The following is a 25,358-nucleotide window of genomic DNA, read 5'->3' as shown; positions in this document are numbered from 1 at the left end:
AGGAGGCTTCTCTCAGCTCTAGGTATGTGAGAGGGATCCTGAGTTTGCGGCCTCAAGTGGAATGGACACCGCGATGCCCTGACTCGAAATAAGGCCGGATATCCCTGCAGTGACTTGAATGCAGGCTCGTCTTGCATCTCCCAAGAAGAAAGGATGTCTGAATCCCCTGTGGAGACCACAGAGAAACACCTAGTTCCCCACCTCATCGAGACCGGAGGCCTCACATCCTTTGAAAACTCCAGAGGTATGCGGAGATCAGTGCCTCCAAAGGAGACGATGCCTGACTCCTCGTGAAACTTGATAGGAGTCCGAGGATTCTTGTGGCACGTGGAAAGGGACCCTTGGTCTCCCGCCTCAGCTGGAGAGGCGTTCCAATTGCCCTGCCAAGCCTCGAGGAGAATCCCGAGTTGTCCCTCGCAACTAGGCAGGAGTCCTGACGTGGCTGAACAAACACGTGGGTGGAAGGGCCATCCCCGTCGTAACTCGAGAATATACCCCAGGTTCCCGCCGCAACTCGAGAAAAACCATGAGACTTCCCCCTCGATGCGAGATGAGGCCCGATTCCCCTGTACTGCGTGCAGAGCAATTCCCTCTTGCACATCACACATGAAAGGAGCCTTGATTTCCTTGATGGCACTCCAGAGAAACCCCAAGAACACTGTTTCAAGGATAGAGGGATCCTGAGGTCACTGTAGCAACAAGAAAGAACTCTGTGGACCAAAAATCAACTCGAAAAGAGAGGTTAGTCCCTGGATTCGTCTCCAGAGGAATACCACCTTACCACAAGCACCTCAAGAGGAGGCTTCTCTCAGCTCTAGGTATGTGAGAGGGACCCTGAGTTTGCGGCCTCAAGTGGAATGGACACCGCGATGCCCTGACTCGAAATAAGGCTGGATATCCCTGCAGTGACTGGAATGCAGGCTCGTCTTGCATCTCCCAAGATGAAAGGGTGTCTGAATCCCCTGTGGAGACCACAGAGAAAGACCTAGTTCCCCACCTCATCGCGACAGGAGGCCTCAAATCCTTTGAAAACTCCAGAGGTATGCGGAGATCAGTGCCTCCAAAGGAGACGATGCCTGACTCCTCGTGAAACTTCATAGGAGACCCAGGATTCCTGTGGCACGTGGAAAGGGACACTTGGTCTCCCGTCTCAGCTGGAGAGGCGTCCCAATTGCCCTGCAAAGCCTCGAGGAGAATCCCGAGTTGTCCCTCGCAACTAGGCAGGAGTCCTGACATGGTTGAACACACACGTGTGTGGAAGGGCCATCCCCGTCGTAACTCGAGAATATACCCCAGGTTCCCGCCGCAACTCGAGAAAAACCATGAGACTTCCCCCTCGCCTCGAGATGAGGCCCGATTCCCCTGCACTGCGTGCAGAGCAATTCCGTGTTGCAAATCACACATGGAAGGAGCCTTGATTTCCTTGATGGCACTCCAGAGAAACCCCAAGAACACTGTTTCAAGGCTAGAGGGATCCTGAGGTCACTGTAGCAACACGAAAGAGCTCCGTGGACCAAGAATCAACACGAGATGAGAGGTTATTCCCTGGCTTCGTCTCCAGAGGAATACCACCTTACCACAAGCACCTCAAGAGGAGGCTTCTCTCAGCTCTAGGTATGTGAGAGGGACCCTGAGTTTGCGGCCTCAAGTGGAATGGACACCGCGATGCCCTGACTCGAAATAAGGCCGGATATCCCTGCAGTGACTTCAATGCAGGATCGTCTTGCATCTCCCAGGACGAAAGGATCTCTGAATCCCCTGTGGAAAGCACAGAGAAAGACTTAGTTCCCCACCTCATCGCGACCAATAGCCTCACATTCTTTGAAAACTCCAGAGGTACGCGGAGATCAGTGCCTCCAAAGGAGACGATGCCTGACTCCTCGTGAAACTTGATAGGAGTCCCAGGATTCTTGTGGCACGTGGAAAGGGACCCTTGGTCTCCCGCCTCAGCTGGAGAGGCGTTCCAATTGCCCTGCCAAGCCTCGAGGAGAATCCCGAGTTGTCCCTCGCAACTAGGCAGGAGTCCTGACGTGGCTGAACAAACACGTGGGTGGAAGGGCCATCCCCGTCGTAACTCGAGAATATACCCCAGGTTCCCGCCGCAACTCGAGAAAAACCATGAGACTTCCCCCTCGATGCGAGATGAGGCCCGATTCCCCTGTACTGCGTGCAGAGCAATTCCCTCTTGCACATCACACATGAAAGGAGCCTTGATTTCCTTGATGGCACTCCAGAGAAACCCCAAGAACACTGTTTCAAGGATAGAGGGATCCTGAGGTCACTGTAGCAACAAGAAAGAACTCTGTGGACCAAAAATCAACTCGAAAAGAGAGGTTAGTCCCTGGATTCGTCTCCAGAGGAATACCACCTTACCACAAGCACCTCAAGAGGAGGCTTCTCTCAGCTCTAGTTATGTGAGAGGGACCTTGAGTTTGCGGCCTCAAGTGGAATGGACACCGCGATGCCCTGACTCGAAATAAGGCCGGATATCCCTGCAGTGACTTCAATGCAGGCTCGTCTTGCATCTCCCAGGACGAAAGGATGTCTGAATCCCCTGTGGAAAGCACAGAGAAAGACTTAGTTCCCCACCTCATCGCGACCAATAGCCTCACATTCTTTGAAAACTCCAGAGGTACGCGGAGATCAGTGCCTCCAAAGGAGACGATGCCTGACTCCTCGTGAAACTTGATAGGAGTCCCAGGATTCCTGTGGCACTTGGAAAGGGACACTTGGTCTCCCGCCTTAGCTGGAGAGGCGTCCCAATTGCCCTGCCAAGCCTCGAGGAGAATCCAGAGTTGTTCCTCGCAACTAGGCAGGAGTCCTGACGTGGCTGAACAAACACGTGGGTGGAAGGGCCATCCCCGTCGTAACTCGAGAATATACCCCAGGTTCCCGCCGCAACTCGAGAAAAACCATGAGACTTCCCCCTCGCCGCGAGATGAGGCCCGATTCCCCTGCACTGCGTGCAGAGCAATTCCGTGTTGCACATCACACATGAAAGGAGCCTTGATTTCCTTGATGGCACTCCAGAGAAACCCCAAGAACACTGTTTCAAGGCTAGAGGGATCCTGAGGTCACTGTAGCAACACGAAAGAGCTCCGTGGGCCAAAAATCAACTCGAGATGAGAGGTTAGTCCCTGGCTTCGACTCCAGGGGAATACCACCTTACCACAAGCAGCTCAAGAGGAGGCTTCTCTCAGCTCTAGGTATGTGAGAGGGACCCTGAGTTTGCGGCCTCAAGTGGAATGGACACCGCGATGCCCTGACGCGAAATAAGGCTGGATATCCCTGCAGTGACTTGAATGCAGGCTCGTCTTGCATCTCCCAAGATGAAAGGATGTCTGAATCCCCTGTGGAGACCACAGAGAAAGAACCAGTTCCCCACCTCATCGCGACCGGAGGCCTCACATCCTTTGAAAACTCCAGAGGTACGCGGAGATCAGTGCCTCCAAAGGAGACGATGCCTGACTCCTCGTGAAACTTGATAGGAGTCCCAGGATTCCTGTGGCACGTGGAAAGGGACCCTTGGTCTCCCGCCTCAGCTGGAGAGGCGTCCCAATTGCCTTGCCAAGCCTCGAGGAGAATCCCGAGTTGTGTCTCGCAACTAGGCAAGAGTCCTGACGTGGCTGAACAAACACGTGTGTGGAAGGGCCATCCCCGTCGTAACTCGAGAATATACCCCAGGTTCCCGCCGCAACTCGAGAAAAACCATGAGACTTCCCCCTCACCTCGAGATGAGGCCCGATTCCCGTGCAATGCGTGCAGAGCAATTCCGTGTTGCACATCACACATGAAAGGAGCCTTGATTTCCTTGATGGCACTCCAGAGAAACCCCAAGAACACTGTTTCAAGGCTAGAGGGATCCTGAGGTCACTGTAGCAACACGAAAGAGCTCCGTGGACCAAGAATCAACACAAGATGAGAGGTTAGTCCCTGGCTTCGACTCCTGAGGAATACCACCTTACCACAAGCACCTCAAGAGGAGGCTTCTCTCAGCTCTAGGTATGTGAAAGGGATCCTGAGTTTGCGGCCTCAAGTGGAATGGACACCGCGATGCCCTGACTCGAAATAAGGCCGGATATTCCTGCAGTGACTGGAATGCAGGCTCGTCTTGCATCTCCCAAGAAGAAAGGATGTCTGAATCCCCTGTGGAGACCACAGAGAAACACCTAGTTCCCCAACTCATCGCGACCGGAGGCCTCACATCCTTTGAAAACTCCAGAGGTACGCGGAGATCAGTGCCTCCAAAGGAGACGATGCCTGACTCCTCGTGAAAATTGATAGGAGTCCCAGGATTCTTGTGGCACGTGGAAAGGGACCCTTGGTCTCCCGCCTCAGCTGGAGAGGCGTTCCAATTGCCCTGCCAAGCCTCGAGGTGAATCCCAAGTTGTCCCTCGCAACTAGGCAGGAGCCCTGACGTGGCTGAACAAACACGTGGGTGGAAGGGCCATCCCCGTCGTAACTCGAGAATATACCCAGGTTCCCGCCGCAACTCGAGAAAAACCATGAGACTTCCCCCTCAAAGCGAGATGAAGCCCGATTCCCCTGTACTGCGTGCAGAGCAATTCCGTCTTGCACATCACACATGAAAGGAGCCTTGATTTCCTTGATGGCCCTCCAGAGAAACCCCAAGACCACTGTTTCAAGGCTAGAGGGATCCTGAGGTCACTGTAGCAACACGAAAGAGCTCCGTGGGCCAAAAATCAACTCGAGATGAGAGGTTAGTCCCTGGCTTCGACTCCAGAGGAATTCCACCTTACCACAAGCACCTCAAGAGGAGGCTTCTCTCAGCTCTAGGTATGTGAGAGGGACCCTGAGTTTGCGGCCTCAAGTGGAATGGACACCGCGATGCCCTGACTCGAAATAAGGCTGGATATCCCTGCAGTGACTGGAATGCAGGCTCGTCTTGCATCTCCCAAGATGAAAGGGTGTCTGAATCCCCTGTGGAGACCACAGAGAAAGACCTAGTTCCCCACCTCATCGCGACAGGAGGCCTCAAATCCTTTGAAAACTCCAGAGGTATGCGGAGATCAGTGCCTCCAAAGGAGACGATGCCTGACTCCTCGTGAAACTTGATAGGAGACCCAGGATTCCTGTGGCACGTGGAAAGGGACACTTGGTCTCCCGTCTCAGCTGGAGAGGCGTCCCAATTGCCCTGCAAAGCCTCGAGGAGAATCCCGAGTTGTCCCTCGCAACTAGGCAGGAGTCCTGACATGGTTGAACACACACGTGTGTGGAAGGGCCATCCCCGTCGTAACTCGAGAATATACCCCAGGTTCCCGCCGCAACTCGAGAAAAACCATGAGACTTCCCCCTCGCCTCGAGATGAGGCCCGATTCCCCTGCACTGCGTGCAGAGCAATTCCGTGTTGCACATCACACATGAAAGGAGCCTTGATTTCCTTGATGGCACTCCAGAGAAACCCCAAGAACACTGTTTCAAGGCTAGAGGGATCCTGAGGTCACTGTAGCAACACGAAAGAGCTCCGTGGACCAAGAATCAACACGAGATGAGAGGTTAGTCCCTGGCTTCGACTCCAGAGGAATACCACCTTACCACAAGCACCTCAAGAGGAGGCTTCTCTCAGCTCTAGGTATGTGAGAGGGACCCTGAGTTTGCGGCCTCAAGTGGAATGGACACCGCGATGCCCTGACTCGAAATAAGGCTGGATATCCCTGCAGTGACTGGAATGCAGGCTCGTCTTGCATCTCCCAAGACGAAAGGGTGTCTGAATCCCATGTGGAGACCACAGAGAAAGACCTAGTTCCCCACCTCATCGCGACAGGAGGCCTCAAATCCTTTGAACACTCCAGAGGTATGCGGAGATCAGTGCCTCCAAAGGAGACGATGCCTGACTCCTCGTGAAACTTGATAGGAGACCCAGGATTCCTGTGGCACGTGGAAAGGGACCCTTGGTCTCCCGCCTCAGTTGGAGAGGCGTCCCAATTGCCTTGCCAAGCCTCGAGGAGAATCCCGAGTTGTGTCTCGCAAATAGGCAAGAGTCCTGACGTGGCTGAACAAACACGTGTGTGGAAGGGCCATCCCCGTCGTAACTGGAGAATATACCCCAGGTTCCCGCCGCAACTCGAGAAAAACCATGAGACTTCCCCCTCGCCGCGAGATGAGGCCCGATTCCCCTGCACTGCGTGCAGAGCAATTCCGTGTTGCACATCACACATGAAAGGAGCCTTGATTTCCTTGATGGCACTCCAGAGAAACCCCAAGAACACTGTTTCAAGGCTAGAGGGATCCTGAGGTCACTGTAGCAACACGAAAGAGCTCCGTGGGCCAATAATCAACTCGAAATGAGAGGTTATTTCCTGGCTTCGACTCCTGAGGAATACCACCTTACCACAAGCACCTCAAGAGGAGGCTTCTCTCAGCTCTAGGTATGTGAGAGGGACCCTGAGTTTGCGGCCTCAAGTGGAATGGACACCGCGATGCCCTGACGCGAGATAAGGCTGGATATCCCTGCAGTGACTGGAATGCAGGCTCGTCTTGCATCTCCCAAGAAGAAAGGATGTCTGAATCCCCGGTGTAGACCACAGAGAAACACCTAGTTCCCCACCTCATCGCGACCGGAGGCCTCACATCCTTTGAAAACTCCAGAGGTATGCGGAGATCAGTGCCTCCAAAGGAGACGATGCCTGACTCCTCCTGAAACTTGATAGGAGTCCCAGGATTCCTGTGGCACGTGGAAAGGGACCCTTGGTCTCCCGCCTCAGCTGGAGAGGCATTCCAATTGCCCTGCCAAGCCTCGAGGAGAATCCCGAGTTGTCCCTCGCAACTAGGCAGGAGTCCTGACGTGGCTGAACAAACACGTGGGTGGAAGGGCCATCCCCGTCGTAACTCGAGAATATACCCCAGGTTCCCGCCGCAACTCGAGAAAAACCATGAGACTTCCCCCTCGATGCGAGATGAGGCCCGATTCCCCTGTACTGCGTGCAGAGCAATTCCGTCTTGCACATCACACATGAAAGGAGCCTTGATTTCCTTGATGGCACTCCAGAGAAAGCCCAAGAACACTGTTTCAAGGCTAGAGGGATCCTGAGGTCACTGTAGCAACACGAAAGAACTCTGTGGACCAAAAATCAACTCGAAAAGAGAGGTTAGTCCCTGGATTCGTCTCCAGAGGAATACCACCTTACCACAAGCACCTCAAGAGGAGGCTTCTCTCAGCTCTAGGTATGTGAGAGGGACCCTGAGTTTGCGGCCTCAAGTGGAATGGACACCGCGATGCCCTGACTCGAAATAAGGCCGGATATCCCTGCAGTGACTTCAATGCAGGCTCGTCTTGCATCTGCCAGGACGAAAGGATGTCTGAATCCCCTGTGGAAAGCACAGAGAAAGACTTAGTTCCCCACCTCATCGCGACCGATAGCCTCACATCCTTTGAAAACTCCAGAGGTACGCGGAGATCAGTGCCTCCAAAGGAGACGATGCCTGACTCCTCGTGAAACTTGATAGGAGTCCCAGGATTCCTGTGGCACTTGGAAAGCGACCCTTGGTCTCCCGCTTCAGCTGGAGAGGCGTCCCAATTGCCCTGCCAAGCCTCGAGGAGAATCCAGAGTTGTCCCTCGCAAGTAGGCAGGAGTCCTGACGTCGCTGAACAAACACGTGGGTGGAAGGGCCATCCCCGTCGTAACTCGAGAATATACCCCAGGTTCCCGCCGCAACTCGAGAAAAACCATGAGACTTCCCCCTCGCCGCGAGATGAGGCCCGATTCCCCTGCACTGCGTGCAGAGCAATTCTGTGTTGCACATCACACATGAAAGGAGCCTTGATTTCCTTGATGGCACTCCAGAGAAACCCCAAGAACACTGTTTCAAGGCTAGAGGGATCCTGAGGTCACTGTAGCAACACGAAAGAGCTCCGTGGGCCAAAAATCAACTCGAGATGAGAGGTTAGTCCCTGGCTTCGACTCCAGAGGAATACCACCTTACCACAAGCACCTCAAGAGGAGGCTTCTCTCAGCTCTAGGTATGTGAGAGGGACCCTGAGTTTGCGGCCTCAAGTGGAATGGACACCGCGATGCCCTGACGCGAAATAAGGCTGGATATCCCTGCAGTGACTTGAATGCAGGCTCGTCTTGCATCTCCCAAGATGAAAGGATGTCTGTATCCCTTGTGGAGACCACAGAGAAAGACCTAGTTCCCCACCTCATCGCGACCGGAGGCCTCACATCCTTTGAAAACTCCAGAGGTACGCGGAGATCAGTGCCTCCAAAGGAGACGATGCCTGACTCCTCGTGAAACTTGATAGGAGTCCCAGGATTCCTGTGGCACGTGGAAAGGGACCCTTGGTCTCCCGCCTCAGCTGGAGAGGCGTCCCAATTGCCTTGCCAAGCCTCGAGGAGAATCCCGAGTTGTGTCTCGCAACTAGGCAAGAGTCCTGACGTGGCTGAACAACCACGTGTGTGGAAGGGCCATCCCCGTCGTAACTGGAGAATATACCCCAGGTTCCCGCCGCAACTCGAGAAAAACCATGAGACTTCCCCCTCGCCGCGAGATGAGGCCCGATTCCCCTGCACTGCGTGCAGAGCAATTCCGTGTTGCACATCACACATGAAAGGAGCCTTGATTTCCTTGATGGCACTACAGAGAAGCCCCAAGAACACTGTTTCAAGGCTAGAGGGATCCTGAGGTCACTGTAGCAACACGAAAGAGCTCCGTGGGCCAATAATCAACTCGAGATGAGAGGTTAGTCCCTGGCTTCGACTCCAGAGGAATACCACCTTACCACAAGCACCTCAAGAGGAGGCTTCTCTCAGCTCTAGGTATGTGAGAGGGACCCTGAGTTTGCGGCCTCAAGTGGAATGGACACCGCGATGCCCTGACTCGAAATAAGGCTGGATATCCCTGCAGTGACTGGAATGCAGGCTCGTCTTGCATCTCCCAAGACGAAAGGGTGTCTGAATCCCATGTGGAGACCACAGAGAAAGACCTAGTTCCCCACCTCATCGCGACAGGAGGCCTCAAATCCTTTGAACACTCCAGAGGTATGCGGAGATCAGTGCCTCCAAAGGAGACGATGCCTGACTCCTCGTGAAACTTGATAGGAGACCCAGGATTCCTGTGGCACGTGGAAAGGGACCCTTGGTCTCCCGCCTCAGTTGGAGAGGCGTCCCAATTGCCTTGCCAAGCCTCGAGGAGAATCCCGAGTTGTGTCTCGCAAATAGGCAAGAGTCCTGACGTGGCTGAACAAACACGTGTGTGGAAGGGCCATCCCCGTCGTAACTGGAGAATATACCCCAGGTTCCCGCCGCAACTCGAGAAAAACCATGAGACTTCCCCCTCGCCGCGAGATGAGGCCCGATTCCCCTGCACTGCGTGCAGAGCAATTCCGTGTTGCACATCACACATGAAAGGAGCCTTGATTTCCTTGATGGCACTCCAGAGAAACCCCAAGAACACTGTTTCAAGGCTAGAGGGATCCTGAGGTCACTGTAGCAACACGAAAGAGCTCCGTGGGCCAATAATCAACTCGAAATGAGAGGTTATTTCCTGGCTTCGACTCCTGAGGAATACCACCTTACCACAAGCACCTCAAGAGGAGGCTTCTCTCAGCTCTAGGTATGTGAGAGGGACCCTGAATTTGCGGCCTCAAGTGGAATGGACACCGCGATGCCCTGACGCGAGATAAGGCTGGATATCCCTGCAGTGACTGGAATGCAGGCTCGTCTTGCATCTCCCAAGACGAAAGGGTGTCTGAATCCCCTGTGGAGACCACAGAGAAAGACCTAGTTCCCCACCTCATCGCGACAGGAGGCCTGAAATCCTTTGAAAACTCCAGAGGTATGCGGAGATCAGTGCCTCCAAAGGAGACGATGCCTGACTCCTCGTGAAACTTGATAGGAGACCCAGGATTCCTGTGGCACGTGGAAAGGGACCCTTGGTCTCCCGTCTCAGCTGGAGAGGCGTCCCAATTGCCCTGCAAAGCCTCGAGGAGAATCCAGAGTTGTCCCTCGCAAGTAGGCAGGAGTCCTGACGTCGCTGAACAAACACGTGGGTGGAAGGGCCATCCCCGTCGTAACTCGAGAATATACCCCAGGTTCCCGCCGCAACTCGAGAAAAACCATGAGACTTCCCCCTCGCCGCGAGATGAGGCCCGATTCCCCTGCACTGCGTGTAGAGCAATTCCGTGTTGCACATCACACATGAAAGGAGCCTTGATTTCCTTGATGGCACTCCAGAGAAACCCCAAGAACACTGTCTCAAGGCTAGAGGGATCCTGAGGTCACTGTAGGAACACGAAAGAGCTCCGTGGACCAAGAATCAACACGAGATGAGAGGTTAGTCCCTGGCTTCGTCTCCTGAGGAATACCACCTTACCACAAGCACCTCAAGAGGAGGCTTCTCTCAGCTCTAGGTATGTGAGAGGGATCCTGAGTTTGAGGCCTCAAGTGGAATGGACACCGCGATGCCCTGACTCGAAATAAGGCCGGATATCCCTGCAGTGACTTGAATGCAGGCTCGTCTTGCATCTCCCAAGAAGAAAGGATGTCTGAATCCCCTGTGGAGACCACAGAGAAACACCTAGTTCCCCATCTCATCGCGACCGGAGGCCTCACATCCTTTGAAAACTCCAGAGGTACGCGGAGATCAGTGCCTCCAAAGGAGACGATGCCTGACTCCTCGTGAAACTTGATAGGAGTCCCAGGATTCCTGTGGCACTTGGAAAGGGACACTTGGTCTCCCGCCTCAGCTGGAGAGGCGTCCCAATTGCCCTGCCAAGCCTCGAGGAGAATCCAGAGTTGTCCCTCGCAACTAGGCAGTAGTCCTGACGTCGCTGAAGAAACACGTGGGTGGAAGGGCCATCCCCGTCGTAACTCGAGAATATACCCCAGGTTCCCGCCGCAACTCGAGAAAAACCATGAGACTTCACCCTCGCCGCGAGATGAGGCCCGATTCCCCTGCACTGCGTGCAGAGCAATTCCGTCTTGCACATCACACATGAAAGGAGCCTTGATTTCCTTGATGGCACTACAGAGAAGCCCCAAGAACACTGTTTCAAGGCTAGAGGGATCCTGAGGTCACTGTAGCAAAACGAAAGAGCTCCGTGGGCCAATAATCAACTCGAGATGAGAGGTTAGTCCCTGGCTTCGACTCCAGAGGAATACCACCTTACCACAAGCACCTCAAGAGGAGGCTTCTCTCAGCTCTAGGTATGTGAGAGGGACCCTGAGTTTGCGGCCTCAAGTGGAATGGACACCGCGATGCCCTGACGCGAAATAAGGCTGGATATCCCTGCAGTGACTGGAATGCAGGCTCGTCTTGCATCTCCCAAGAAGAAAGGATGTCTGAATCCCCTGTGGAGACCACAGAGAAAGACCTAGTTCCCCACCTCATGGCGACCGGAGGCCTCACATCCTTTGAAAAATCCAGAGGTACGCGGAGATAAGTGCCTCCAAAGGAGACGATGCCTGACTCCTCGTGAAACTTGATAGGAGTCCCAGGATTCCTGTGGCACGTGGAAAGGGACCCTTGGTCTCCCGCCTCAGCTGGAGAGGCGTCCCAATTGCCTTGCCAAGCCTCGAGGAGAATCCCGAGTTGTGTCTCGCAACTAGGCAAGAGTCCTGACGTGGCTGAACAAACACGTGTGTGGAAGGGCCATCCCCGTCGTAACTCGAGAATATACCCCAGGTTCCCGCCGCAACTCGAGAAAAACCATGAGACTTCCCCCTCGCCGCGAGATGAGGCCCGATTCCCCTGCACTCCGTTCAGAGCAATTCTGTGTTGCACATCACACATGAAAGGAGCCTTGATTTCCTCCATGGCACTCCAGAGAAACCCCAAGAACACTGTTTCAAGGCTAGAGGGATCCTGAGGTCACTGTAGCAACACGAAAGAGCTCCGTGGACCAAAAATCAACTCGAGATGAGAGGTTAGTCCCTGGCTTCGACTCCAGAGGAATACCACCTTACCACAAGCACCTCAAGAGGAGGCTTCTCTCAGCTCTAGGTATGTGAGAGGGATCCTGAGTTTGCGGCCTCAAGTGGAATGGACACCACGATGCCCTGACTCGAAATAAGGCCGGATATCCCTGCAGTGACTGGAATGCAGGCTCGTCTTGCATCTCCCAAGACGAAAGGATGTCTGAATCCCCTGTGGAGACCACAGAGAAAGACCTAGTTCCCCACCTCATCGCGACAGGAGGCCTCAAATCCTTTGAAAACTCCAGAGGTATGCGGAGATCAGTGCCTCCAAAGGAGACGATGCCTGACTCCTCGTGAAACTTGATAGGAGACCCAGGATTCCTGTGGCACGTGGAAAGGGACACTTGGTCTCCCGTCTCAGCTGGAGAGGCGTCCCAATTGCCCTGCCAAGCCTCGAGGAGAATCCCGAGTTGTCCCTCGCAACTAGGCAGGAGTCCTGACATGGCTGAACACACACGTGTGTGGAAGGGCCATCCCCGTCGTAACTCGAGAATATACCCCAGGTTCCCGCCGCAACTCGAGAAAAACCATGAGACTTCCCCCTCGCCGCGAGATGAGGCCCGATTCCCCTGCACTGCGTGCAGAGCAATTCCGTGTTGCACATCACACATGAAAGGAGCCTTGATTTCCTTGATGGCACTCCAGAGAAACCCCAAGAACACTGTTTCAAGGCTAGAGGGATCCTGAGATCACTGTAGCAACACGAAAAAGCTCCGTGGGCCAAAAATCAACTCGAAATGAGAGGTTAGTCCATGGCTTCGACTCCAGAGGAATACCACCTTACCACAAGCACCTCAAGAGGAGGCTTCTCTCAGCTCTAGGTATGTGAGAGGGACCCTGAGTTTGCGGCCTCAAGTGGAATGGACACCGCGATGCCCTGACGCGAAATAAGGCTGGATATCCCTGCAGTGACATGAATGCAGGCTCGTCTTGCATCTCCCAAGATGAAAGGATGTCTGTATCCCCTGTGGAGACCACAGAGAAACACCTAGTTCTCCACCTCATCGCGACCGGAGGCCTCACATCCTTTGAAAACTCCAGAGGTACGCGGAGATCAGTGCCTCCAAAGGAGACGATGCCTGACTCCTCGTGAAACTTGATAGGAGTCCCAGGATTCCTGTGGCACGTGGAAAGGGACACTTGGTCTCCCGCCTCAGCTGGAGAGGCGTCTCAATTGCCTTGCCAAGCCTCGAGGAGAATCCCGAGTTGTGTCTCGCAACTAGGCAAGAGTCCTGACGTGGCTGAACAAACACGTGTGTGGAAGGGCCATCCCCGTCGTAACTCGAGAAGATACCCCAGGTTCCCGCCGCAACTCGAGAAAAACCATGAGACTTCCCCCTCGCCGCGAGATGAGGCCCGATTCCCCTACACTGCGTGCAGAGCAATTCCGTGTTGCACATCACACATGAAAGGAGCCTTGATTTCCTTGATGGCACTCCAGAGAAACCCCAAGAACACTGTTTCAAGGCTAGAGGGATCCTGAGGTCACTGTAGCAACACGAAAGAGCTCCGTGGGACAAAAATCAACTCGAGATGAGAGGTTAGTTCCTGGCTTCGACTCCAGAGGAATACCACCTTACCACAAGCACCTCAAGAGGAGGCTTCTCTCAGCTCTAGGTATGTGAGAGGGACCCTGAGTTTGCGGCCTCAAGTGGAATGGACACCGCGATGCCCTGACGCGAAATAAGGCTGGATATCCCTGCAGTGACTTGAATGCAGGCTCGTCTTGCATCTCCCAAAATGAAAGGGTGTCTGAATCCCCTGTGGAGACCACAGAGAAAGACCTAGTTCCCCACCTCATCGCGACCGGAGGCCTCACATCCTTTGAAAACTCCAGAGGTACGCGGAGATCAGTGCCTCCAAAGGAGACGATGCCTGACTCCTCGTGAAACTTGGTAGGAGTCCCAGGATTCCTGTGGCACGTGGAAAGGGACCCTTCGTCTCCCGCCTCAGCTGGAGAGGCGTCCCAATTGCCTTGCCAAGCCTCGAGGAGAACCCGAGTTGTGTCTCGCAACTAGGCAAGAGTCCTGACGTGGCTGAACAAACACGTGTGTGGAAGGGCCATCCCCGTCGTAACTGGAGAATATACCCCAGGTTCTCGCTGCAACTCGAGAAAAACCATGAGACTTCCCCCTCGCCGCGAGATGAGGCCCGATTCCCCTGCACTGCGTGCAGAGCAATTCCGTCTTGCACATCACACATGAAAGGAGCCTTGATTTCCTTCATGGCACTCCAGAGAAACCCCAAGAACACTGTTTCAAGGCTAGAGGGATCCTGAGGTCACTGTAGCAACACGAAAGAGCTCCGTGGGCCAAAAATCAACTCGAGATGAGAGGTTAGTCCCTGGCTTCGACTCCAGAGGAATACCACCTTACCAGAAGCACCTCAAGAGGAGGCTTCTCTCAGCTCTAGGTATGTGAGAGGGACCCTGAGTTTGCGGTCTCAAGTGGAATGGACACCGCGATACCCTGACGCGAAATAAGGCTGGATATCCCTGCAGTGACTTGAATGCAGGCTCGTCTTGCATCTCCCAAGATGAAAGGATGTCTGAATCCCCTGTGGAGACCACAGAGAAAGACCTAGTTCCCCATCTCATCGCGACCGGAGGCCTCACATCCTTTGAAAACTCCAGAGGTACGCGGAGATCAGTGCCTCCAAAGGAGACGATGCCTGACACCTCGTGAAACTTGATAGGAGTCCCAGGATTCCTGTGGCACGTGGAAAGGGACCCTTGGTCTCCCGTCTCAGCTGGAGAGGCGTCCCAATTGCCTTGCCAAGCCTCGAGGAGAATCCCGAGTTGTGTCTCGCAACTAGGCAAGAGTCCTGACGTGGCTGAACAAACACGTGTGTGGAAGGGCCATCCCCGTCGTAACTCGAGAATTTACCCCAGGTTCCCGCCGCAACTCGAGAAAAAACATGAGACATCCCCCTCGCCGCGAGATGAGGCCCGATTCCCCTGCACTGCGTGCAGAGCAATTCTGTGTTGCACATCACACATGAAAGGAGCCTTGATTTCCTTCATGGCACTCCAGAGAAACCCCAAGAACACTGTTTCAAGGCTAGAGGGATCCTGAGGTCACTGTAGCAACACGAAAGAGCTCCGTGGGCCAAAAATCAACTCGAGATGAGAGGTTAGTCCCTGGCTTCGACTCCAGAGGAATACCACCTTACCACAAGCACCTCAAGAGGAGGCTTCTCTCAGCTCTAGGTATGTGAGAGGGACCCTGAGTTTGCGGCCTCAAGTGGAATGGACACCGCGATGCCCTGACTCGAAATAAGGCCGGATATCCCTGCAGTGACTGGAATGCAGGCTCGTCTTGCATCTCCCAAGACGAAAGGGTGTCTGAATCCCCTGTGGAGACCACAGAGAAAGACCTAGTTCCCCACCTCATCGCGACAGGAGGCCTCACATCCTTTGAAAACTCCAGAGGTACGCGGAGATCAGTGCCTCCAAAGGAGACGATGCCTGACTCCTCGTGAAACTTGATAGGAGACCCAGGATTCCTGTGGCACTTGGAAAGGGACCCTTGGTCTCCCGTCTCAGCTGGAGAGGCGTCCCAATTGCCCTGCCAAGCCTCGAGGAGAATCCCGAGTTGTCCCTCGCAAGTAGGCAGGAGTCCTGACGTCGCTGAAGAAACACGTGGGTGGAAGGGCCATCCCCGTCCTAACTCGAGAATATACCCCAGGTTCCCGCCGCAACTCGAGAAAAACCATGAGACTTCCCCCTCGCCGCGAGATGAGGCCCGATTCCCCTGCACTGTGTGCAGAGCAATTCCATGTTGCACATCAAACATGAAAGGAGCCTTGATTTCCTTGATGGCACTCCAGAGAAACCACAAGAACACTGTTTCAAGGCTAGAGGGATCCTGAGGTCACTGTAGCAACACGAAAGAGCTCCGTTGACCAAGAATCAACACGAGATGAGAGGTTAGTCCCTGGCTTCGACTCCTGAGGAATACCACCTTACCACAAGCACCTCAAGAGGAGGCTTCTCTCAGCTCTAGGTATGTGAGAGGGATCCTGAGTTTGCGGCCTCAAGTGGAATGGACACCGCGATGCCCTGACTCGAAATAAGGCCGGATATCCCTGCAGTGACTTGAATGCAGGCTCGTCTTGCATCTCCCAAGAAGAAAGGATGTCTGAATCCCCTGTGGAGACCACAGAGAAACACCTAGTTCCCCACCTCATCGCGACCGGAGGCCTCACATCCTTTGAAAACTCCAGAGGTACGCGGAGATCAGTGCCTCCAAAGGAGACGATGCCTGACTCCTCGTGAAACTTGATAGGAGACCCAGGATTCCTGTGGCACTTGGAAAGGGACACTTGGTCTCCCGCCTCAGCTGCAGAGGCGTCCCAATTGCCCTGCCAAGCCTCGAGGAGAATCCAGAGTTGTCCCTCGCAACTAGGCAGGAGTCCTGACGTCGCTGAAGAAACACGTGGGTGGAAGGGCCATCCCCGTCGTAACTCGAGAATATACCCCAGGTTCCCGCCGCAACTCGAGAAAAACCATGAGACTTCCCCCTCGCCGCGAGATGAGGCCCGATTCCCCTGCACTGCGTGCAGAGCAATTCCGTGTTGCACATCACACATGAAAGGAGCCTTGATTTCCTTGATGGCACTCCAGAGAAACCCCAAGAACACTGTTTCAAGGCTAGAGGGATCCTGAGGTCACTGTAGCAACACGAAAGAGCTCCGTGGGCCAAAAATCAACTCGAGATGAGAGGTTAGTCCCTGGCTTCGACTCCAGGGGAATACCACCTTACCACAAGCACCTCAAGAGGAGGCTTCTCTCAGCTCTAGGTATGTGAGAGGGACCCTGAGTTTGCGGCCTCAAGTGGAATGGACACCGCGATGCCCTGACGCGAAATAAGGCTGGATATCCCTGCAGTGACTTGAATGCAGGCTCGTCTTGCATCTCCCAAGATGAAAGGATGTCTGAATCCCCTGTGGAGACCATAGAGAAAGAACCAGTTCCCCACCTCATCGCGACCGGAGGCCTCACATCCTTTGAAAACTCCAGAGGTACGCGGAGATCAGTGCCTCCAAAGGAGACGATGTCTGACTCCTCGTGAAACTTGATAGGAGTCCCAGGATTCCTGTGGCACGTGGAAAGGGACCCTTGGTCTCCCGTCTCAGCTGGAGAGGCGTCCCAATTGCCTTGCCAAGCCTCGAGGAGAATCCCGAGTTGTGTCTCGCAACTAGGCAAGAGTCCTGACGTGGCTGAACAAACACGTGTGTGGAAGGGCCATCCCCGTCGTAACTCGAGAATTTACCCCAGGTTCCCGCCGCAACTCGAGAAAAAACATGAGACATCCCCCTCGCCGCGAGATGAGGCCCGATTCCCCTGCACTGCGTGCAGAGCAATTCTGTGTTGCACATCACACATGAAAGGAGCCTTGATTTCCTTCATGGCACTCCAGAGAAACCCCAAGAACACTGTTTCAAGGCTAGAGGGATCCTGAGGTCACTGTAGCAACACGAAAGAGCTCCGTGGACCAAAAATCAACTCGAGATGAGAGGTTAGTCCCTGGCTTCGATTCCAGAGGAATACCACCTTACCACAAGCACCTGAAGAGGAGGCTTCTCTCAGCTCTAGGTATGTGAGAGGGACCCTGAGTTTGCGGCCTCAAGTGGAATGGACACCGCGATGCCCTGACTCGAAATAAGGCCGGATATCCCTGCAGTGACTGGAATGCAGGCTCGTCTTGCATCTCCCAAGACGAAAGGGTGTCTGAATCCCCTGTGGAGACCACAGAGAAAGACCTAGTTCCCCACCTCATCGCGACAGGAGGCCTCACATCCTTTGAAAACTCCAGAGGTACGCGGAGATCAGTGCCTCCAAAGGAGACGATGCCTGACTCCTCGTGAAACTTGATAGGAGACCCAGGATTCCTGTGGCACTTGGAAAGGGACCCTTGGTCTCCCGTCTCAGCTGGAGAGGCGTCCCAATTGCCCTGCCAAGCCTCGAGGAGAATCCCGAGTTGTCCCTCGCAAGTAGGCAGGAGTCCTGACGTCGCTGAAGAAACACGTGGGTGGAAGGGCCATCCCCGTCCTAACTCGAGAATATACCCCAGGTTCCCGCCGCAACTCGAGAAAAACCATGAGACTTCCCCCTCGCCGCGAGATGAGGCCCGATTCCCCTGCACTGTGTGCAGAGCAATTCCATGTTGCACATCAAACATGAAAGGAGCCTTGATTTCCTTGATGGCACTCCAGAGAAACCACAAGAACACTGTTTCAAGGCTAGAGGGATCCTGAGGTCACTGTAGCAACACGAAAGAGCTCCGTTGACCAAGAATCAACACGAGATGAGAGGTTAGTCCCTGGCTTCGACTCCTGAGGAATACCACCTTACCACAAGCACCTCAAGAGGAGGCTTCTCTCAGCTCTAGGTATGTGAGAGGGATCCTGAGTTTGCGGCCTCAAGTGGAATGGACACCGCGATGCCCTGACTCGAAATAAGGCCGGATATCCCTGCAGTGACTTGAATGCAGGCTCGTCTTGCATCTCCCAAGAAGAAAGGATGTCTGAATCCCCTGTGGAGACCACAGAGAAACACCTAGTTCCCCACCTCATCGCGACCGGAGGCCTCACATCCTTTGAAAACTCCAGAGGTACGCGGAGATCAGTGCCTCCAAAGGAGACGATGCCTGACTCCTCGTGAAACTTGATAGGAGTCCCAGGATTCTTGTGGCACGTGGAAAGGGACCCTTGGTCTCCCGCCTCAGCTGGAGAGGCGTTCCAATTACCCTGCCAAGCCTCGAGGAGAATCCCGAGTTGTCCCTCGCAACTAGGCAGGAGTCCTGACGTGGCTGAACAAACACGTGGGTGGAAGGGCCATCCCCGTCGTAACTCGAGAATATACCCCAGGTTCCCGCCGCAACTCGAGAAAAACCATGAGACTTCCCCCTCGATGCGAGATGAGGCCCGATTCCCCTGTACTGCGTGCAGAGCAATTCCCTCTTGCACATCACACATGAAAGGAGCCTTGATTTCCTTGATGGCACTCCAGAGAAACCCCAAGAACACTGTTTCAAGGATAGAGGGATCCTGAGGTCACTGTAGCAACAAGAAAGAACTCTGTGGACCAAAAATCAACTCGAAAAGAGAGGTTAGTCCCTGGATTCGTCTCCAGAGGAATACCACCTTACCACAAGCACCTCAAGAGGAGGCTTCTCTCAGCTCTAGGTATGTGAGAGGGACCCTGAGTTTGCGGCCTCAAGTGGAATGGACACCGCGATGCCCTGACTCGAAATAAGGCCGGATATCCCTGCAGTGACTTCAATGCAGGCTCGTCTTGCATCTCCCAGGACGAAAGGATGTCTGAATCCCCTGTGGAAAGCATAGAGAAAGACTTAGTTCCCCACCTCATCGCGACCAATAGCCTCACATTCTTTGAAAACTCCAGAGGTACGCGGAGATCAGTGCCTCCAAAGGAGACGATGCCTGACTCCTCGTGAAACTTGATAGGAGACCCAGGATTCCTGTGGCACTTGGAAAGGGACACTTGGTCTCCCGCCTCAGCTGCAGAGGCGTCCCAATTGCCCTGCCAAGCCTCGAGGAGAATCCAGAGTTGTCCCTCGCAACTAGGCAGGAGTCCTGACGTCGCTGAAGAAACACGTGGGTGGAAGGGCCATCCCCGTCGTAACTCGAGAATATACCCCAGGTTCCCGCCGCAACTCGAGAAAAACCATGAGACTTCCCCCTCGCCGCGAGATGAGGCCCGATTCCCCTGCACTGCGTGCAGAGCAATTCCGTGTTGCACATCACACATGAAAGGAGCCTTGATTTCCTTGATGGCACTCCAGAGAAACCCCAAGAACACTGTTTCAAGGCTAGAGGGATCCTGAGGTCACTGTAGCAACACGAAAGAGCTCCGTGGGCCAAAAATCAACTCGAGATGAGAGGTTAGTCCCTGGCTTCGACTCCAGGGGAATACCACCTTACCACAAGCACCTCAAGAGGAGGCTTCTCTCAGCTCTAGGTATGTGAGAGGGACCCTGAGTTTGCGGCCTCAAGTGGAATGGACACCGCGATGCCCTGACGCGAAATAAGGCTGGATATCCCTGCAGTGACTTGAATGCAGGCTCGTCTTGCATCTCCCAAGATGAAAGGATGTCTGAATCCCCTGTGGAGACCATAGAGAAAGAACCAGTTCCCCACCTCATCGCGACCGGAGGCCTCACATCCTTTGAAAACTCCAGAGGTACGCGGAGATCAGTGCCTCCAAAGGAGACGATGTCTGACTCCTCGTGAAACTTGATAGGAGTCCCAGGATTCCTGTGGCACGTGGAAAGGGACCCTTGGTCTCCCGCCTCAGCTGGAGAGGCGTCCCAATTGCCTTGCCAAGCCGCGAGGAGAATCCCGAGTTGTGTCTCGCAACTAGGCAAGAGTCCTGACGGGGCTGAACAAACACGTGTGTGGAAGGGCCATCCCCGTCGTAACTCGAGAATATACCCCAGGTTCCCGCCGCAACTCGAGAAAAACCATGAGACTTCCCCCTCACCGCGAGATGAGGCCCGATTCCCCTGCATTGCGTGCAGAGCAATTCTGTGTTGCACATCACACATGAAAGGAGCCTTGATTTCCTTCATGGTACTCCAGAGAAACCCCAAAAACACTGTTTCAAGGCTAGAGGGATCCTGAGGTCACTGTAGCAACACGAAAGAGCTCCGTGGGCCAAAAATCAACTCGAGATGAGAGGTTAGTCCCTGGCTTCGACTCCAGAGGAATACCACCTTACCAGAAGCACCTCAAGAGGAGGCTTCTCTCAGCTCTAGGTATGTGAGAGGGACCCTGAGTTTGCGGTCTCAAGTGGAATGGACACCGCGATACCCTGACGCGAAATAAGGCTGGATATCCCTGCAGTGACTTGAATGCAGGCTCGTCTTGCATCTCCCAAGATGAAAGGATGTCTGAATCCCCTGTGGAGACCACAGAGAAAGACCTAGTTCCCCATCTCATCGCGACCGGAGGCCTCACATCCTTTGAAAACTCCAGAGGTACGCGGAGATCAGTGCCTCCAAAGGAGACGATGCCTGACACCTCGTGAAACTTGATAGGAGTCCCAGGATTCCTGTGGCACGTGGAAAGGGACCCTTGGTCTCCCGTCTCAGCTGGAGAGGCGTCCCAATTGCCTTGCCAAGCCTCGAGGAGAATCCCGAGTTGTGTCTCGCAACTAGGCAAGAGTCCTGACGTGGCTGAACAAACACGTGTGTGGAAGGGCCATCCCCGTCGTAACTCGAGAATTTACCCCAGGTTCCCGCCGCAACTCGAGAAAAAACATGAGACATCCCCCTCGCCGCGAGATGAGGCCCGATTCCCCTGCACTGCGTGCAGAGCAATTCTGTGTTGCACATCACACATGAAAGGAGCCTTGATTTCCTTCATGGCACTCCAGAGAAACCCCAAGAACACTGTTTCAAGGCTAGAGGGATCCTGAGGTCACTGTAGCAACACGAAAGAGCTCCGTGGACCAAAAATCAACTCGAGATGAGAGGTTAGTCCCTGGCTTCGATTCCAGAGGAATACCACCTTACCACAAGCACCTGAAGAGGAGGCTTCTCTCAGCTCTAGGTATGTGAGAGGGACCCTGAGTTTGCGGCCTCAAGTGGAATGGACACCGCGATGCCCTGACTCGAAATAAGGCCGGATATCCCTGCAGTGACTGGAATGCAGGCTCGTCTTGCATCTCCCAAGACGAAAGGGTGTCTGAATCCCCTGTGGAGACCACAGAGAAAGACCTAGTTCCCCACCTCATCGCGACAGGAGGCCTCACATCCTTTGAAAACTCCAGAGGTACGCGGAGATCAGTGCCTCCAAAGGAGACGATGCCTGACTCCTCGTGAAACTTGATAGGAGACCCAGGATTCCTGTGGCACTTGGAAAGGGACCCTTGGTCTCCCGTCTCAGCTGGAGAGGCGTCCCAATTGCCCTGCCAAGCCTCGAGGAGAATCCCGAGTTGTCCCTCGCAAGTAGGCAGGAGTCCTGACGTCGCTGAAGAAACACGTGGGTGGAAGGGCCATCCCCGTCCTAACTCGAGAATATACCCCAGGTTCCCGCCGCAACTCGAGAAAAACCATGAGACTTCCCCCTCGCCGCGAGATGAGGCCCGATTCCCCTGCACTGTGTGCAGAGCAATTCCATGTTGCACATCAAACATGAAAGGAGCCTTGATTTCCTTGATGGCACTCCAGAGAAACCACAAGAACACTGTTTCAAGGCTAGAGGGATCCTGAGGTCACTGTAGCAACACGAAAGAGCTCCGTTGACCAAGAATCAACACGAGATGAGAGGTTAGTCCCTGGCTTCGACTCCTGAGGAATACCACCTTACCACAAGCACCTCAAGAGGAGGCTTCTCTCAGCTCTAGGTATGTGAGAGGGATCCTGAGTTTGCGGCCTCAAGTGGAATGGACACCGCGATGCCCTGACTCGAAATAAGGCCGGATATCCCTGCAGTGACTTGAATGCAGGCTCGTCTTGCATCTCCCAAGAAGAAAGGATGTCTGAATCCCCTGTGGAGACCACAGAGAAACACCTAGTTCCCCACCTCATCGCGACCGGAGGCCTCACATCCTTTGAAAACTCCAGAGGTACGCGGAGATCAGTGCCTCCAAAGGAGACGATGCCTGACTCCTCGTGAAACTTGATAGGAGTCCCAGGATTCTTGTGGCACGTGGAAAGGGACCCTTGGTCTCCCGCCTCAGCTGGAGAGGCGTTCCAATTACCCTGCCAAGCCTCGAGGAGAATCCCGAGTTGTCCCTCGCAACTAGGCAGGAGTCCTGACGTGGCTGAACAAACACGTGGGTGGAAGGGCCATCCCCGTCGTAACTCGAGAATATACCCCAGGTTCCCGCCGCAACTCGAGAAAAACCATGAGACTTCCCCCTCGATGCGAGATGAGGCCCGATTCCCCTGTACTGCGTGCAGAGCAATTCCCTCTTGCACATCACACATGAAAGGAGCCTTGATTTCCTTGATGGCACTCCAGAGAAACCCCAAGAACACTGTTTCAAGGATAGAGGGATCCTGAGGTCACTGTAGCAACAAGAAAGAACTCTGTGGACCAAAAATCAACTCGAAAAGAGAGGTTAGTCCCTGGATTCGTCTCCAGAGGAATACCACCTTACCACAAGCACCTCAAGAGGAGGCTTCTCTCAGCTCTAGGTATGTGAGAGGGACCCTGAGTTTGCGGCCTCAAGTGGAATGGACACCGCGATGCCCTGACTCGAAATAAGGCCGGATATCCCTGCAGTGACTTCAATGCAGGCTCGTCTTGCATCTCCCAGGACGAAAGGATGTCTGAATCCCCTGTGGAAAGCATAGAGAAAGACTTAGTTCCCCACCTCATCGCGACCAATAGCCTCACATTCTTTGAAAACTCCAGAGGTACGCGGAGATCAGTGCCTCCAAAGGAGACGATGCCTGACTCCTCGTGAAACTTGATAGGAGACCCAGGATTCCTGTGGCACTTGGAAAGGGACACTTGGTCTCCCGCCTCAGCTGCAGAGGCGTCCCAATTGCCCTGCCAAGCCTCGAGGAGAATCCAGAGTTGTCCCTCGCAACTAGGCAGGAGTCCTGACGTCGCTGAAGAAACACGTGGGTGGAAGGGCCATCCCCGTCGTAACTCGAGAATATACCCCAGGTTCCCGCCGCAACTCGAGAAAAACCATGAGACTTCCCCCTCGCCGCGAGATGAGGCCCGATTCCCCTGCACTGCGTGCAGAGCAATTCCGTGTTGCACATCACACATGAAAGGAGCCTTGATTTCCTTGATGGCACTCCAGAGAAACGCCAAGAACACTGTTTCAAGGCTAGAGGGATCCTGAGGTCACTGTAGCAACACGAAAGAGCTCCGTGGGCCAAAAATCAACTCGAGATGAGAGGTTAGTCCCTGGCTTCGACTCCAGGGGAATACCACCTTACCACAAGCACCTCAAGAGGAGGCTTCTCTCAGCTCTAGGTATGTGAGAGGGACCCTGAGTTTGCGGCCTCAAGTGGAATGGACACCGCGATGCCCTGACGCGAAATAAGGCTGGATATCCCTGCAGTGACTTGAATGCAGGCTCGTCTTGCATCTCCCAAGATGAAAGGATGTCTGAATCCCCTGTGGAGACCATAGAGAAAGAACCAGTTCCCCACCTCATCGCGACCGGAGGCCTCACATCCTTTGAAAACTCCAGAGGTACGCGGAGATCAGTGCCTCCAAAGGAGACGATGTCTGACTCCTCGTGAAACTTGATAGGAGTCCCAGGATTCCTGTGGCACGTGGAAAGGGACCCTTGGTCTCCCGCCTCAGCTGGAGAGGCGTCCCAATTGCCTTGCCAAGCCGCGAGGAGAATCCCGAGTTGTGTCTCGCAACTAGGCAAGAGTCCTGACGGGGCTGAACAAACACGTGTGTGGAAGGGCCATCCCCGTCGTAACTCGAGAATATACCCCAGGTTCCCGCCGCAACTCGAGAAAAACCATGAGACTTCCCCCTCACCGCGAGATGAGGCCCGATTCCCCTGCATTGCGTGCAGAGCAATTCTGTGTTGCACATCACACATGAAAGGAGCCTTGATTTCCTTCATGGTACTCCAGAGAAACCCCAAAAACACTGTTTCAAGGCTAGAGGGATCCTGAGGTCACTGTAGCAACAAGAAAGAGCTCCGTGGACCAAAAATCAACTCGAGATGAGAGGTTAGTCCCTGGCTTCGACTCCTGAGGAATACCACCTTACCACAAGCACCTCAAGAGGAGGCTTCTCTCAGCTCTAGGTATGTGAGAGGGATCCTGAGTTTGCGGCCTCAAGAGGAATGGACACCGCGATCCCCTGACTCGAAATAAGGCCGGATATCCCTGCAGTGACTGGAATGCAGGCTCGTCTTGCATCTCCCAAAACGAAAGGGTGTCTGAATCCCCTGTGGAGACCACAGAGAAAGACCTAGTTCCCCACCTCATCGCGACAGGAGGCCTCACATCCTTTGAAAACTCCAGAGGTATGCGGAGATCAGTGCCTCCAAAGGAGACGATGCCTGACTCCTCGTGAAACTTGATAGGAGACCCAGGATTCCTGTGGCACGTGGAAAGGGACCCTTGGTCTCCCGTCTCAGCTGGAGAGGCGTCCCAATTGCCCTGCAAAGCCTCGAGGAGAATCCAGAGTTGTCCCTCGCAACTAGGCAGGAGTCCTGACATGGCTGAACACACACGTGTGTGGAAGGGCCATCCCCGTCGTAACTCGAGAATATACCCCAGGTTCCCGCCGCAACTCGAGAAAAACCATGAGACTTCCCCCTCGCCGCGAGATGAGGCCCGATTCCCCTGCACTGCGTGCAGAGCAATTCCGTGTTGCACATCACACATGAAAGGAGCCTTGATTTCCTTGATGGCACTCCAGAGAAACCCCAAGAACACTGTTTCAAGGCTAGAGGGATCCTGA

This window comes from Cervus elaphus, chromosome 20, assembly GCF_910594005.1.
Source record: "Cervus elaphus chromosome 20, mCerEla1.1, whole genome shotgun sequence".
Taxonomy (NCBI): Eukaryota; Metazoa; Chordata; class Mammalia; order Artiodactyla; family Cervidae; genus Cervus; species Cervus elaphus.
The sequence above is the reverse complement of the archived record's forward strand: the minus strand, read 5'-3'. Positions refer to the sequence as shown.